This window comes from Notolepis coatsorum, assembly GCF_963971535.1.
Source record: "Notolepis coatsorum genome assembly, chromosome: 1".
Lineage (NCBI taxonomy): Eukaryota > Metazoa > Chordata > Actinopteri > Aulopiformes > Paralepididae > Notolepis > Notolepis coatsorum.
The window spans coordinates 297,102,399-297,115,313 of record NC_140165.1 but is presented as its reverse complement, the minus strand read 5'-3'; the positions used below and the strand labels follow the sequence as shown (position 1 = coordinate 297,115,313).

At 42.1% G+C, this 12,915-nt stretch overlaps 1 protein-coding gene across 1 annotated transcript in view; it reads left to right on the top strand.

Annotated features, from left to right (window-relative positions):
• The window catches only part of LOC311225271 (neurobeachin-like), a gene marked incomplete at its 5' end in the record, with an annotated part of 544,672 nt that overhangs the window by 22,106 nt on the left and 509,651 nt on the right, over positions 1-12,915 (top strand).

The following is a 12,915-nucleotide window of genomic DNA, read 5'->3' as shown; positions in this document are numbered from 1 at the left end:
ACCTGCCGACAGGAAGGCAACACTCTATAGCGTCCGTGCGGAACCAATATTCCCAACGACAGTTCCGTAGGTGAATTAAAAAACCAGTCTCCATATCACAGTGGAGACTGCTAGCTTACATATCATACTACTGTACTGGGCATGGTGTAACTGTGAAGTAGGGCTGGGCGATATGGCCTCTAACTGATATCGCAATATTTTTTGGCCATATCACGATACACGATATATATCGCGATATTTTGACATTTCCTCTAAAGCACTTAAAAATGCTTGATTTAACCCTTTGATATACAGTCATGCCAATATGATGATTATAATAGTCCCTGCAACATATGTTTGCATTATTAAACCATGAAGATGCTTTAAAAAATTATTAAATGAAAATGTGTTTTGAGCGTATAAGCTGCCGTAGGCGATGATGTCACACTCGAACGTCAACACATGGAACAGTTGAACACACGGAGATGGAAACTGGATGCCCGATATAAAGAAACGAATAACCAATGAATATTATTTTTTTGATCTACTTTTCTCCCCATTTTTCTATTTTTCTCCCGTCCCCAATTTCGCATTGTCCAATTCTACCCTCCCCTGTCTCGAACGTTGTTAGGCCATGCCTCCCACAAGCCGGCTGCAATGTGGACGAAGCCTTGCATCACGTATCCCCTCCGGTACTCGAGGAGGCAGCCGTCGCATCTTTTCACCTGCACAGCGCGATCTCTCAGCGGCGAGGATCTGCGTGGGAGGGACACGCCGCCCCCGTCGCTTCCTGATTCTACTGTGCAGGCGCACCAACCGACCTGTAGGAGTCGCTGTCCACAACGTCCGATCCCCACCCACCAGCTTCCCACCCCCTAATACTGCCAATTGTATTAGTATGAACGACCAGCCAAGCTGGTAGCAACGCCGAGAGCTGGGCTCGAATAACCAATAAATATGAAGTTATCTTTGAACTGTTGTCAAGCCTTGTCAATATAACCCACCCCCTTTCCTCATGAATGGAACTGATGTCGTGGAGTCAGCTTTGAGCGTTTCCAGGGTTAGCGGCTAACACTAGTTAGCTTAGGCTAGTTATGGGATAACTTAGTTAGCAGCTAACGATAGCCCATTGCTCGCGTCGATTAAATTGCATGTCAATTGAAGGTCCGCGTTGGTCTGTGTCTAATGAAATTACAATTGCATGTCATTGAAGGTCCACGCTGGTCTGTGTCTATAATGAAATGAGAGGAAAGCTCTGCGCTAAAGCAAGTCTCATCTCATACTCGATGTTCACGATATAGTAATTTACTACATCTCATGTAGAACAAATCCGCGATACATTGAGTATACTTTGTTTTTGACTTGGCACAAGTAAATGAAGAGGCAGTCAACAGTCTTATTAGATATCAGGCGGTAATGGATCTGATGTTTTGAGTCGTGTCGGTGTCACAGCCTAACTTCTGATATACTTGTGTTCAGCAGCCTAACAAATGGATTTCGATGGAAAAATCACGGTTGCTTTTGATATCTTTTTGAAAATGCTTTACCTCTATTCTATTAGGAGATCTCACGTTTAACACCTGATGCCAACTGAAGCGTAAGCTGTCATCGCTATGTTGATTTATTTTAATCATGTAGTGACGGCATTAGACTTGAAAGTAAAATTCTCTGCTTTCTAACCGTAAGTCAAATTAAGTTAGAAGTGATAGAAGCATCGGGGGCCAGGTGTGTCTGACTATAGTAAATGGTGCCATACAGTACATATCCCTCCACACAAAGCTTGGAATTAATAAAAGATAATATTATTGTCAGAATATGCATACCTCCATCCAACACCATGCCAGCACTCTTTGTATTTGGCTCGGGGGGGGGGGGGGGGGGGGGGGGATGGGGGATGGGGGGGGGGAGGGGGGAGGGGGGGGGGGGTGCAAAATAGTAAAGATAGGCTAATGTAATAAGAATAGGCTGTACATTCACAGGCTGGGATTCAAAAGAATTCAATCCCCCTTGAACATTTGCACCTTTTAATTATTTCCATTCATTACATTATTTTATTATTTCCTACACGTTACTTCATGCTTTTCTATCAAAGGGGAAAGTACATTTCAAATAACACAGAAATCAGTTTTTCCTAAGTGGCCGCCTCTGCATTTTTGGCAAAATTGCCACACCGGCAAAAATGTGTTCAGCATTTCAAATTAGGTTAGTCACGCTACCACTCAGACATAATCTTAGGATTGTATTTAGGGGTTTCAAACAATAATATTTTCCTGTCAAATTGTTTGTGCTTCTCTTGCTACCATCTCTTCTATCAGAACTGTGTGGCCTAATGCATCTTATGATGCACCCTGCTTCAGAACACTGAAGCACAGTGTACAACCGCCAACACAATTCCTCATGGATTAGATCAGAATGGATCTTTATTTATCCTATTCAAGTCCAATTCCTGAGGTCATCCTCCTTTTCTCCCTGCCTAATTTCTATTCTGACTTCCATAGCTAAATTGGAGGCCAGAGCCATTATCAAGCGTCTTAAAGTAGGTAGTGCTCATCTGAGACCAGATTGGATGAAGTCATAGTGAGGTGTATATATGGTCATGTGACCTGATCAGTGATCCTAGATCAGTACTCGACCTGTTTCTTTAGAAGTGATAAACATGGACCAAGAAAGTGTACTGAAATGCATTTATACACCTGGAGTCTGATTGTCCTAGTGCTCTGTATATATTCCCCATTGTTTTTGTTTTTAACTCCCTCCTTTTAACTACATGAGATGGTACCCCCTAATAGGCTAAACAAATATTTGTATAGATATAGATATCACTATGAAACTTTCCCAGTTTGTTATGTACATATAAACTAAGAAAAAATATATGTATGTTTATATATGGAAATGACACTAGGGCTTTTTTTTGGAATTCGAAGCTTCGGGGCCGAGATTCGATTTTAATTCGAAGCTTCGAAATACATTTCTTTAAAAAAAAAATTTATTTTTTATTTTTACAATTTCTTTTTATTATTATTTTATTTTTTTTATGTTGTGGGACTTGTAAAGCACTTTGTTCAACTTTGTCATTGCTGTAAAGTTTAAACCTTTAAAAATATTAGACAAACTAAACACTTTGCTTCCATGAAATATTGTAAGCCATCATTTGAGGCTTTATAAAAGCAGCACAATGAACACAAATCTGTCAGTGCAGAGTCTGACCTCATCTTAAATAACAAACAGCATTGCTTGTTGTAATTAACAAAGAGAGGCAGAGTTGATTTAGCAACAACAACACATTTTCTTTAATTTTTTTTATACATAATCGAATTTTATTTTCATATTCGAATCCCATGCCCATCGAACGAAGCTTCGAAGTATTTAAGACATCCCTAGAAATTAGGCACTTCTACATTAAATATGCGCATATATTTTGATGTATCGCCAAGACTCGCATTACCAACATGGATAATGCCAGATTCTAAAACTTGGTTTTATTTTGTTAATACATTCAAAACTAAACTTTTCCCAGAAGGGATTGTGGCTATGTCCTCTTATCAGCCCATACATCAGGAAATACTTTACTACTGACATAAAAAAATAAATCACCTAGTTTTGGTATAAAAGTTACTAAACCCGGCTATGAATGATATATCAACAAACCCCTCTGAAATAAGAAGCATAATATGGATGGGAAGAAATGTGGAACGTTTGGTGTGTGCGTAGGTACTGTACTAGGGAAATGGAGTTCCATGTCTTTGTGTGTAAGTAAAATGCATAAAAACTAGTTTTTCAGAAAACAACCTCAAAGTTCTGTATTGTAATTGTGATCTATGGATACAATCAGACAAAATGAAGTAAAATAAACAACTAATTGTCTGTTATTTTATTGCCACTAGTTTGAAATAAGACATGTTAAGGAAGCAAAATATAACAAATTCTCAATATTGTCGAAAAAAAGCAAAAAGGCGATTTTGGGGGTACTGTCTCACTTAATATACCTGCATATAACCCCTCTATATACTTACATGTACACCTGCATATAACCCATAGCTCTGTATGATAGCATGTACAATAATGCTGTATATATACCATATATATTTTTATTCTCACCGCATATCTATCCACATTTGGCTGTACTTACCTGCACATCCGTCCTTTTACATATCTGTAGATATATATCTTAATTCTTTACATATCCTCGTTACGCTGCTGGCCTGTATGACTACTACCATACTGTCTTTACACCTGTATCACTGTACATTATACTACAACCCTGTACATACATCTGATTAGCACTACACTCAGTTGTACTCATTTAAATATTTTATACCCAGTTTAATCACCTGTGGTCTGTTGTTGCACTTTACTGCTACATTTGCACTCTGGTTGGATGCCAAACTCCTTTTCGTTGTACTGTACTTGTGCTGTATAATAATGATTAATGACAATACATTTGAATCTAATCGAATCTAAATTATATTCCCGATAGTCTTTTTGTGTGTTATTTTCATACCTCTATTATTTTCTAGTATTTCTTACTAAACTACATTGTTTTGTCATGCAGCATTTGGACAGTGCAGTTCTTCCGCGTCGTGCTTTAGATCAAGCGTGAATAAAGACCACAGCGGGGTTTGTCAGTTACTGAAGGGCTGATCCATCTCCTCGTGTCCCATTTGTTATATCCTGCTGAGGCAGTGAATGGAGGAAATGGATTCCAACCATCCAGCACGATATTGTGCAGCGGTCGTATCTGGACTGAGTCCTGCACCCCTGCCTTGACGACATGATTTATGGTCAGATATCACTAGTAGTGTCTTAATGGAAAAAGTGTATCCTCTGTTTACGTGACGCTCTTGCAGTCCCCTCTCTGGCTCCTCAAGATATATATATATATTTACCAATATATATATATCACAATAAAAAAACGTTTGTTAATGCGGCGTATGGCTGTTGTCCACGTTGCAGAGAGTGATGCATTTTTTATTCTCCGCCACACAACTGCCTCTATGTAATTGGGCTAGATGATGTATGCTATGAATGCACATTTCTATATTTATTCCAATGACATGTGGGCGGTGGGGCGGGGGTGTTAAGAGGGGGAGAGGTCGCTTCACACCATCCTTAACGGTGTAAATCCCCTTGTTATGTTTTCATTAACACGTCCCCTCCTCAGTGGTCTGCGCATGCTGTGCAACATACAGTATACGTTGTGGCTGAGCGACTGTGAGTCCGCCGGGCGCCATCGCCCCCCCCCCCCCTCTCTCCCCCGCCTTGTCCCCGCTTCTTTGCGAGGACTTTCGGCCTTTGTTAAAAAGGTTAACGTAATCCATCACCTAGATGTTTATATTTATTGCCTCAGTGTATTCGACGTGTTTCCATTTCCTGCTGATATTGAAGCATGAAGGACTCGGCGAGAGCAGCTGCCGGATCATGGTCTGACTTAATGCCGCTGAAGTAACAGAGAAATGATGGTAGGCTTCACCGAGAGTCGGGGGCGGCTTGGATTACAATTAATGCTAAGGGATCAGCATAATGAACGAAGACGCCATCTATTTTTACGGCTCATTATCCTCGCCAGTAAAATTTGAACGGAGCTCCTTAGAATTAGTCACTCGGCCGTGTCTTTTTGCTGCGTCGGCTTGTGTCGCTGTCTGATCCAACGCGCTAACTTTAACATTTGATGGACTCCTCTCTGCGCCACACTGCCATCCCGGGGTCTAGGCAGGCATGTAATGGAAACATCAGTGTGGCATAGCTTCCCGACTCAAGTGCCATTTAATTTCAGCTTTCCTCCAGCTCAAATTCCTTCTCACTCATACATATATGCATGAAAGACTAATGGACGACTGCACACGCTCCATTCACAGAGTTTAATTAAAGGACTCGAAGATGGATGCTTGGCTACTTCTTCGTGGTTATTTATTCCTATTGTTGGCAGGGCTGGCACCTGTGTTTGTCCCGCTGGCGTCCATCTCCAAGCATGGAAACGACAATAACAAAGCTCTACCGTGCCATGTAGGTCGTTGTCACTCACGCGCCATGTTACATGACTGGTTGCTTTTCGCTGAATACTGACATGGGTAGAAGGACACGTGTTAAATGGCCACTGAGGGTTGGCTGTAGCATCAGGTCATTCCTAAGGATGATCATTCAGTGAAACCCACACACACACCCCTCCTATAACTACTATTTCACTTTAGACCAAAATATCACATAACCAGATACATTTAGTCTATTACAGCCTCAGATTGGTTATTTTCTGTGTAGCCTCATATCGCTGTCTTGACGGTACAGATTATGATTTATTATGCTTTGTTTTCCTTTGGCACTGCATGTTTTGTCTGCACTGTTCCATACACACACCACATTGCAGCCCATGCAGCAGCTCTGGGGACGCTGGTCAGTGGTCGCACATTGCAGGAGAAGGCCCGTTTCCAACGCCAAGGCTAGCCTATATTATATTCTGAATATGGGTCTCTGGCTGGTGGTATTAGTTGGGAGAGTTGGTCTGCCATGAAAGGAACATCTGTTTGGAGGGCTTTGCCGCAGCTCCCCAAGCGTCCAGAGCAGAGGAGGATTACGGATGTGACATTTAGTTGGAAGATGATTCCTCGTGCTATTAAATGGCCTACATGGATCACGATCTCGGGACGGCTTGACATGTCCTCGCTCCACTGTCGACGTGAGAAAATGTGGAGCGGAGGGACGTGGAGATTTGTGAAGATTTGTCATAATTATTATAGTACAACTGATGATGCTCGGTTTGACTACGAATGTCAGTGTTCTACACATGGTTTGTGGCTGACAAACCACCGCAGTCTTTTGAAGTTTTTTCTTTTTCTCACTTCAGGCACTTCAGGTTCGTACACGCAGCCGGAATGATGTGTGAAATGACCAACTGTTTTGTGCAGCTCTCTAAATGTCTGCTGATGCACGTCAGGTTGTCTGTGATTGATTCCTGCTATTTGTAGCCTTTATGTTGTCACAAATGCACGAGGAGGAAAGTGCAAGGAGTGTATTGCTAGACCGTTGTGGATGGCGTGGTGAGGAGGAGTGAGTGCATGCTCCGGCGCTTAAAGAAACATGCCAACATTGTGGAAAATGTGCTTACCGTCTCTTCCAGAGTCAGACGAGAAGTTATATATCAATTTCCTCTCTGTGCGTTCAGTAGAAAGTTATCCGGCTGCAAGCTAGCCTAGCTTAGTACACATGAATGGAAGCGGATACGGACCACTAGCCTAGCTGTTGGCCAAAAACACCTCCTGGTGCTTTAAGCAAGGCTAGTGGTCCATCCGCACAGAGAGGAAATTGGTATCTCTCTTCTTGCCCGACTCTGGAAAAGACAGTAAGCGTATTTCCCATAATTTTGGCATTCCTGAGAATGCCAAAGTGCAATACCGGCCGCATCCACCCAGGTGGCAGTATCGAGCACCCTTTGAAACATTATATTTGTTTACGGATTTTTCTTTGACGCGCAAGTGGAGCGGTTGTCCCGATCGGATTGAGAAGCGTGAAATGCTCCCGGTGCATGATGTGTGGCGGATTATGTTGGCGACACGATCGACACCAATACTGGCACTCGTGATCAGATAATTGGAATATTCTTTTTGGGGTACATCCTAGTGAAGGTAAGGCCTATATGGTATCAATCCTGCTGTGATCCACCCATGACTTCACTTCGATCACAACATATGTCTGTAACGTTACTCCACAACGTGTGCCGTTGGTGACGATCAAAGCATAAAAAAACGCATTCATGATGAAACATAATACCGATAATATAGATTTTATTTCAAAATAGTAGCGTGTACAGGCGAGAAACGGCAACGTTTTTAGTGAAATGCACGCATTGCTGCATAGCGTTGTTTTTTGGGATTAGACAGGATTACTCTAAAACTATACTCATATTCACTAGGGATGCCCCGATCACGTTTTTTGCCACCGATACCGATCACCGATCGTCGTGAGCCATATCGGCCGATACCGATCCGATACCGATTGTTTTTGATTAAAAAGAAATTAAAAATTATTTTATATAATTTTTTTTAATTTTTTTTATAAAATATATATATTATATAATTAGACTTGTACTTGTATTATCTGCGAGACATCGCCACCACGCAACAAGTCAAAATGCTCGCTATCTGCAAACAGCTCCACTGTCTGTGTACTCTAGTAGCCTCCATCTCCAAAAAGGATTCTCCGGCGCTGCAGCTGGACCCTATTGGTAACGTTACGGTTCTTTGGTCATTTCACATTCAGCAAGCCCTCAGCTCCAATACGCATTGAATCAATGTTATAAGACATTGATATCAAGAGCTATCTGTAGCTACTGCTAGCCGGCTAGATGACGTTAAGACAGAACTTTAGTTCAATGGGACATTTCGTTTTGAACAGAGAACTAACGTCAGCTAACGCAAGCTAACGCAAGCTAACGGAGGTATGAACATGGACTACTAGACTTTCTGGATCATTTGTTGATATCAGGAGCTATCAGTAGCTAGCCGGCTAAATACCGTTCGACAATGCCTACTAAACGTGAATAGTTGACTGGGTAATTTTGTTTAAACAGTAATGATAGCTAGGTAGCTAACGTTAGCTCAGGTCGAATGCACTACAGACTCGAGCAGGGGAGCCTCCTCTCAGTCCTCAGTGTTTACAAACTCTACACGGGGGCGGGCGGGGCTAGGGAGGAGGAGCAGCGGCAGTTTGCAGGTCGTGTGTGTCTGAGACAGACAGCGAGTGAGACCTTCGCTTGATCGGTTTCCGCGATCTGCGAATATGACTCATTATCGGAATTCACAGATTGCATATTTATACTGAGTATCGGCCAATAACGATCGGTGGCCGATCGATCGGGGCATCCCTAATATTCACCACGGTATAAAACGGGAATGTATGGATGAAAAAATTATTTCTTTAACACATATTGAACGATAGATAGTCGATGTCAAATGGACCATAGTATTGTATCCATAGCTATAATATAGAATATAGTTATAGCCCTGCAAACACCGCCACTTATTCCTATCTTTTAGAGCGTTGGCGTGGTAAGCACAAACGATGCTCAACTGCGTGGCGTCCAAAGAGTTAAACGACTCCTGCCTTGATGAACATCATTGGTTGCGGCTCTAGAGGTCAGCAACTTTATAGGTTAAACGTTAAGATTTTTTAAACTTTTGGGGGGCGTGGCATGTTAAGATAAGATAAGATATTCCTTTATTGATCCCCTTGGGCAAATTTTTTTGTGGGATTTCAAGGCGGTGTGTGGCACTCTCGGTTGCGCAGATGTTAAGGAGGGTGCAGCGAGTTCCTCCATTGACAAGAACGATGCTTTCTCAGTGCCACTCTGTGCTCGAAAGAAAGCCTTGTACTGTTTGCGCAGAATATCCCTAAACATGGTCACGTCTCTCCCACGTATACCACTCAGCTTTCATCTCTCCACCTACCTACTCTTCTCCCTTAGAAAAAGAAAAAAGAGTAACTGGCTGCGTGGGGGAAGAAAGACGGAATGGATCAAAGCGCAAAGGCAGACAAAGAACGTTCATTGTTACAGAATTCTATGGAACAGCAGCACATAGTTTAATACATTCCTCTAAAACACTCTGATTGCTTGGCAACAAAGGTGCAGCTGTCCTCAGACCAACATTTTATTTATCTGTTTGTGTTATCACGTATACAGGAGCATATTAATGTTCCCAGGATTCAATATTCCCAGGGTTCCTGAGGCTCCCCGAATCCCCTAGTGGCCATAGGAAAATCTTTATTTTATTTACATTTGATTATTGGGCTATATTATTATTATATTATTATTATTATTATTATTATTATTATTATTATTATTATTATTATTATTATTATTATTATTATTATTATTATTATTATTATTATTATTATTATTATTATTATTATTATTATCATCATCATCATATGTTTCCCCAGAAATGGAATGTCAGATCGCAATGAGTTTGTATTTTTTCACCAGGAATCCAAAACCACCATCTGATATGGCCAAAATAAAATGGGTTCTGTAGTGAAAACCCCCACTGTTTCAGCTGTATCTTATCTCCACAAAACTACCTGGTAGAGACTTGCAGATGGTGGTGTTGGATGACATTATCTTTAGATCTTTTTTGTGAACCCCAAAAGAAATGGGTAAGTTCAAACTTCGCCTATGCAAATAGCCTAACACTCCTACTGTGTTCAAGTCAAATTTGACCTGTTTGAAGTTAAATATCATCCTTTTTTGATTAAAGGAACACCCCAACATTTTGGGAAATTAGCCTATTTGCCATCTACCCTGGAGTTAGACAAGAAGATACATACCTTTTTCTTCTCTGTGCATGCAGTAGGAGTAGGAAGACGTTGGGAACTAGGCTAATGGAGGAACCTACTTCCAGTGACTGACGCTAAGCTAGGCTAACAGTGCACGTCTTCCTACTCCACTGCATACACAGAGAAGAAAAAGCTAATTTCCCCAAAATTTGGAGTTTTCCTTTAACATGATATTATTATTATCTTTTTTTTTTGTGACCCGGCAGAGAATATTAAAGAGTCTGGGTGGTTTCGTGGAAACGATTTTACTCAACTTGACTTCAACTATTGTTTGGGTTGGGTTTGATACACACAACTAAACTATAATAGTTAATAGTATTTTGTGGTGAATAAAAAAGGTCAAATCTGACCCGTGAAAGCAAAAGGTACATTCTAGCACAATATGGAAAAAAAAGAAACCGACAAAAACTGGATTAGATGCAGTGTGTCGTGTTTTTGATGTGCTGCTACAGTAGCACGGCACCCGGCGTCGCCCGGGTTAAATAGGCATGAAGCAATATTTTCTACTTCGTTCCACCTGGGGAGGTGGTTATCGGGGTTTTCCAATACTTTCCAGGTGTTTCCAGGACTGTACAAACGTATCCATGACCATCCCTGCATCAGAACCCACTGCCGTGCACATTTTCAGCTCAATCGGACCTGGGGTGGGGGGGGGGGGGGCATGCATAAAAGATGCACAGAGAGACGGACAGACGACTTCTACTTTATTATTTTAGATATGGAGCTGGGGAACATTGAACCCTGGGAACATTGAACCCTGGGCACATTTTACATAAGGGAACATTGAACCCTGGGAATATTAACCCCTGGGAACATTGAGCTGACCCGTTTGTGTAGTAAGTACCAGTAAGTCGTTTTTGCTAATGCACAATAAATGGGGACATGTCCATGTAGTAGTCCTGTGTAACTCATTTAGTTGCAACAACAAGTGCATAATGTAGGACGCAGGATAATCTGCACCTCCTACAAGCTGACACTGTCCTGCATGTCTTATGATAGACCCCCCCCCCCCATTTAATTACCAGGGTAGGTTCTCTGAGCATGAACACTCTTTTTAAGCAACATTTGCCCTGCTTCACATTCACTCAGTTTGCTTTCACACCTGGGAGCTGCCCAGTACAACCACAGTCTGACACCTGGGAGCTGCCCAGTACAACCACAGTCTGACACCTGGGAGCTGCCCAGTACAACCACAGTTGGCCACTGAGCAACCCTCCTGGAGCAGTTGGGGGTTAAGTGCCTCGCTCAAGGGCACTTCAGCGATTTGTAAGGACAGGGGGAGAGTTTATTCATTCACTTCTCTGCCCAGATTTTCCCTGCCGGTCTGGGGAATTGAACTGGCGACCTTCCGGTCACAGACCTGCTTCTCAAACCTTAGGCCACCGCTGCCTGGACCTGCAACACACTGGCATGGGAGTGAAATGATAAAATGTCTGCTTGAGCAAAGAAGGGCATTGGTTGCAACTCCCCCAACTCTCACAGAAACAAGAAATTTACCTACAAGAATTGGCAGACAATATTGACTTGATTGAAAAAAAACATCTTCTTTTCCTGATCCTCCAATCACAGCCGTCGTTTCCTCCGGACAACCTGATTGGAGAATCAAGAAATGAGGGCGGGTGTTACACACCCCTGTGGAGGGGCGCAATACAAGGCAACAGACATGATGGGTGAGGAGGATGCAGCGACACAAAACCAGGAAACCGTTTCCAAAATAATAATATTTATTTATATGCCAAGCAACACAGAGAGCAAGGAGGACTACCAGTGGCACCAAATCAAACACAAAAAGGAAAAGAAAACCCACCCTCCTTTGCAGGCGCTAAGCACCCAAAAGTACAGCGGGTGGTGCTCACTCTAAACTAGGGTTTTTAACAGCAGGTAACCTACATGATGTAAAATTTTCCTGTCCTCACTTGTCCCTGTGTGCAAAAACAAAAGGTTAATATACAGAAAAGTAATCACCTGGGTGACAAGGGAGACAAACAAATATACAAAGGGTTAGGTTAACAGAAATGTGCAACAAGTACCACAAAAGATATGTCTAACAGTAACAGTATTAGAGTTGTTCCGATACCGATACTGGTATCGGAAAAGCCGCCGATACTGGCTAAAATGCTGGTATCGGTATCGGCGAGTACCCTCTAATGCTGCGCTCCGATACCATATGACGTAATTTATCAACAACACTGTGGTCTGTTGAGTAAGCATTATAAAACAAACGTGTGCTTAATCGATTAAAGTGTCAATGCCATTTGTCATTTTAACAGCAGATACTTTCTTAAATGTCATCGTCCCGACAGAGCGGTGTTGACGGAGAGCTCATGGGTTCGCTTGGTGGCTGGTGTTATTAGCGTCAGCTAACCGAAAGCTAGCTTTAACATTACCTTGGCTAAAGTTGGGGCTATTCATATAATCCAGCAATAATGGCTGCAGACCTGCAAGCAAAGTACAGCAAGTTGGCAAAGGAGTATTCCAAGTTAAATCACAATGTCACCAGTAACGTTACAGTCTTCTATGGTCTTCCCATATACCGGTAGCTCATGCTAGCTAACGCTAACGTCGTCATTGCACAATTGCACGTCGTGTACACAATTAATGACATGTTGCGGA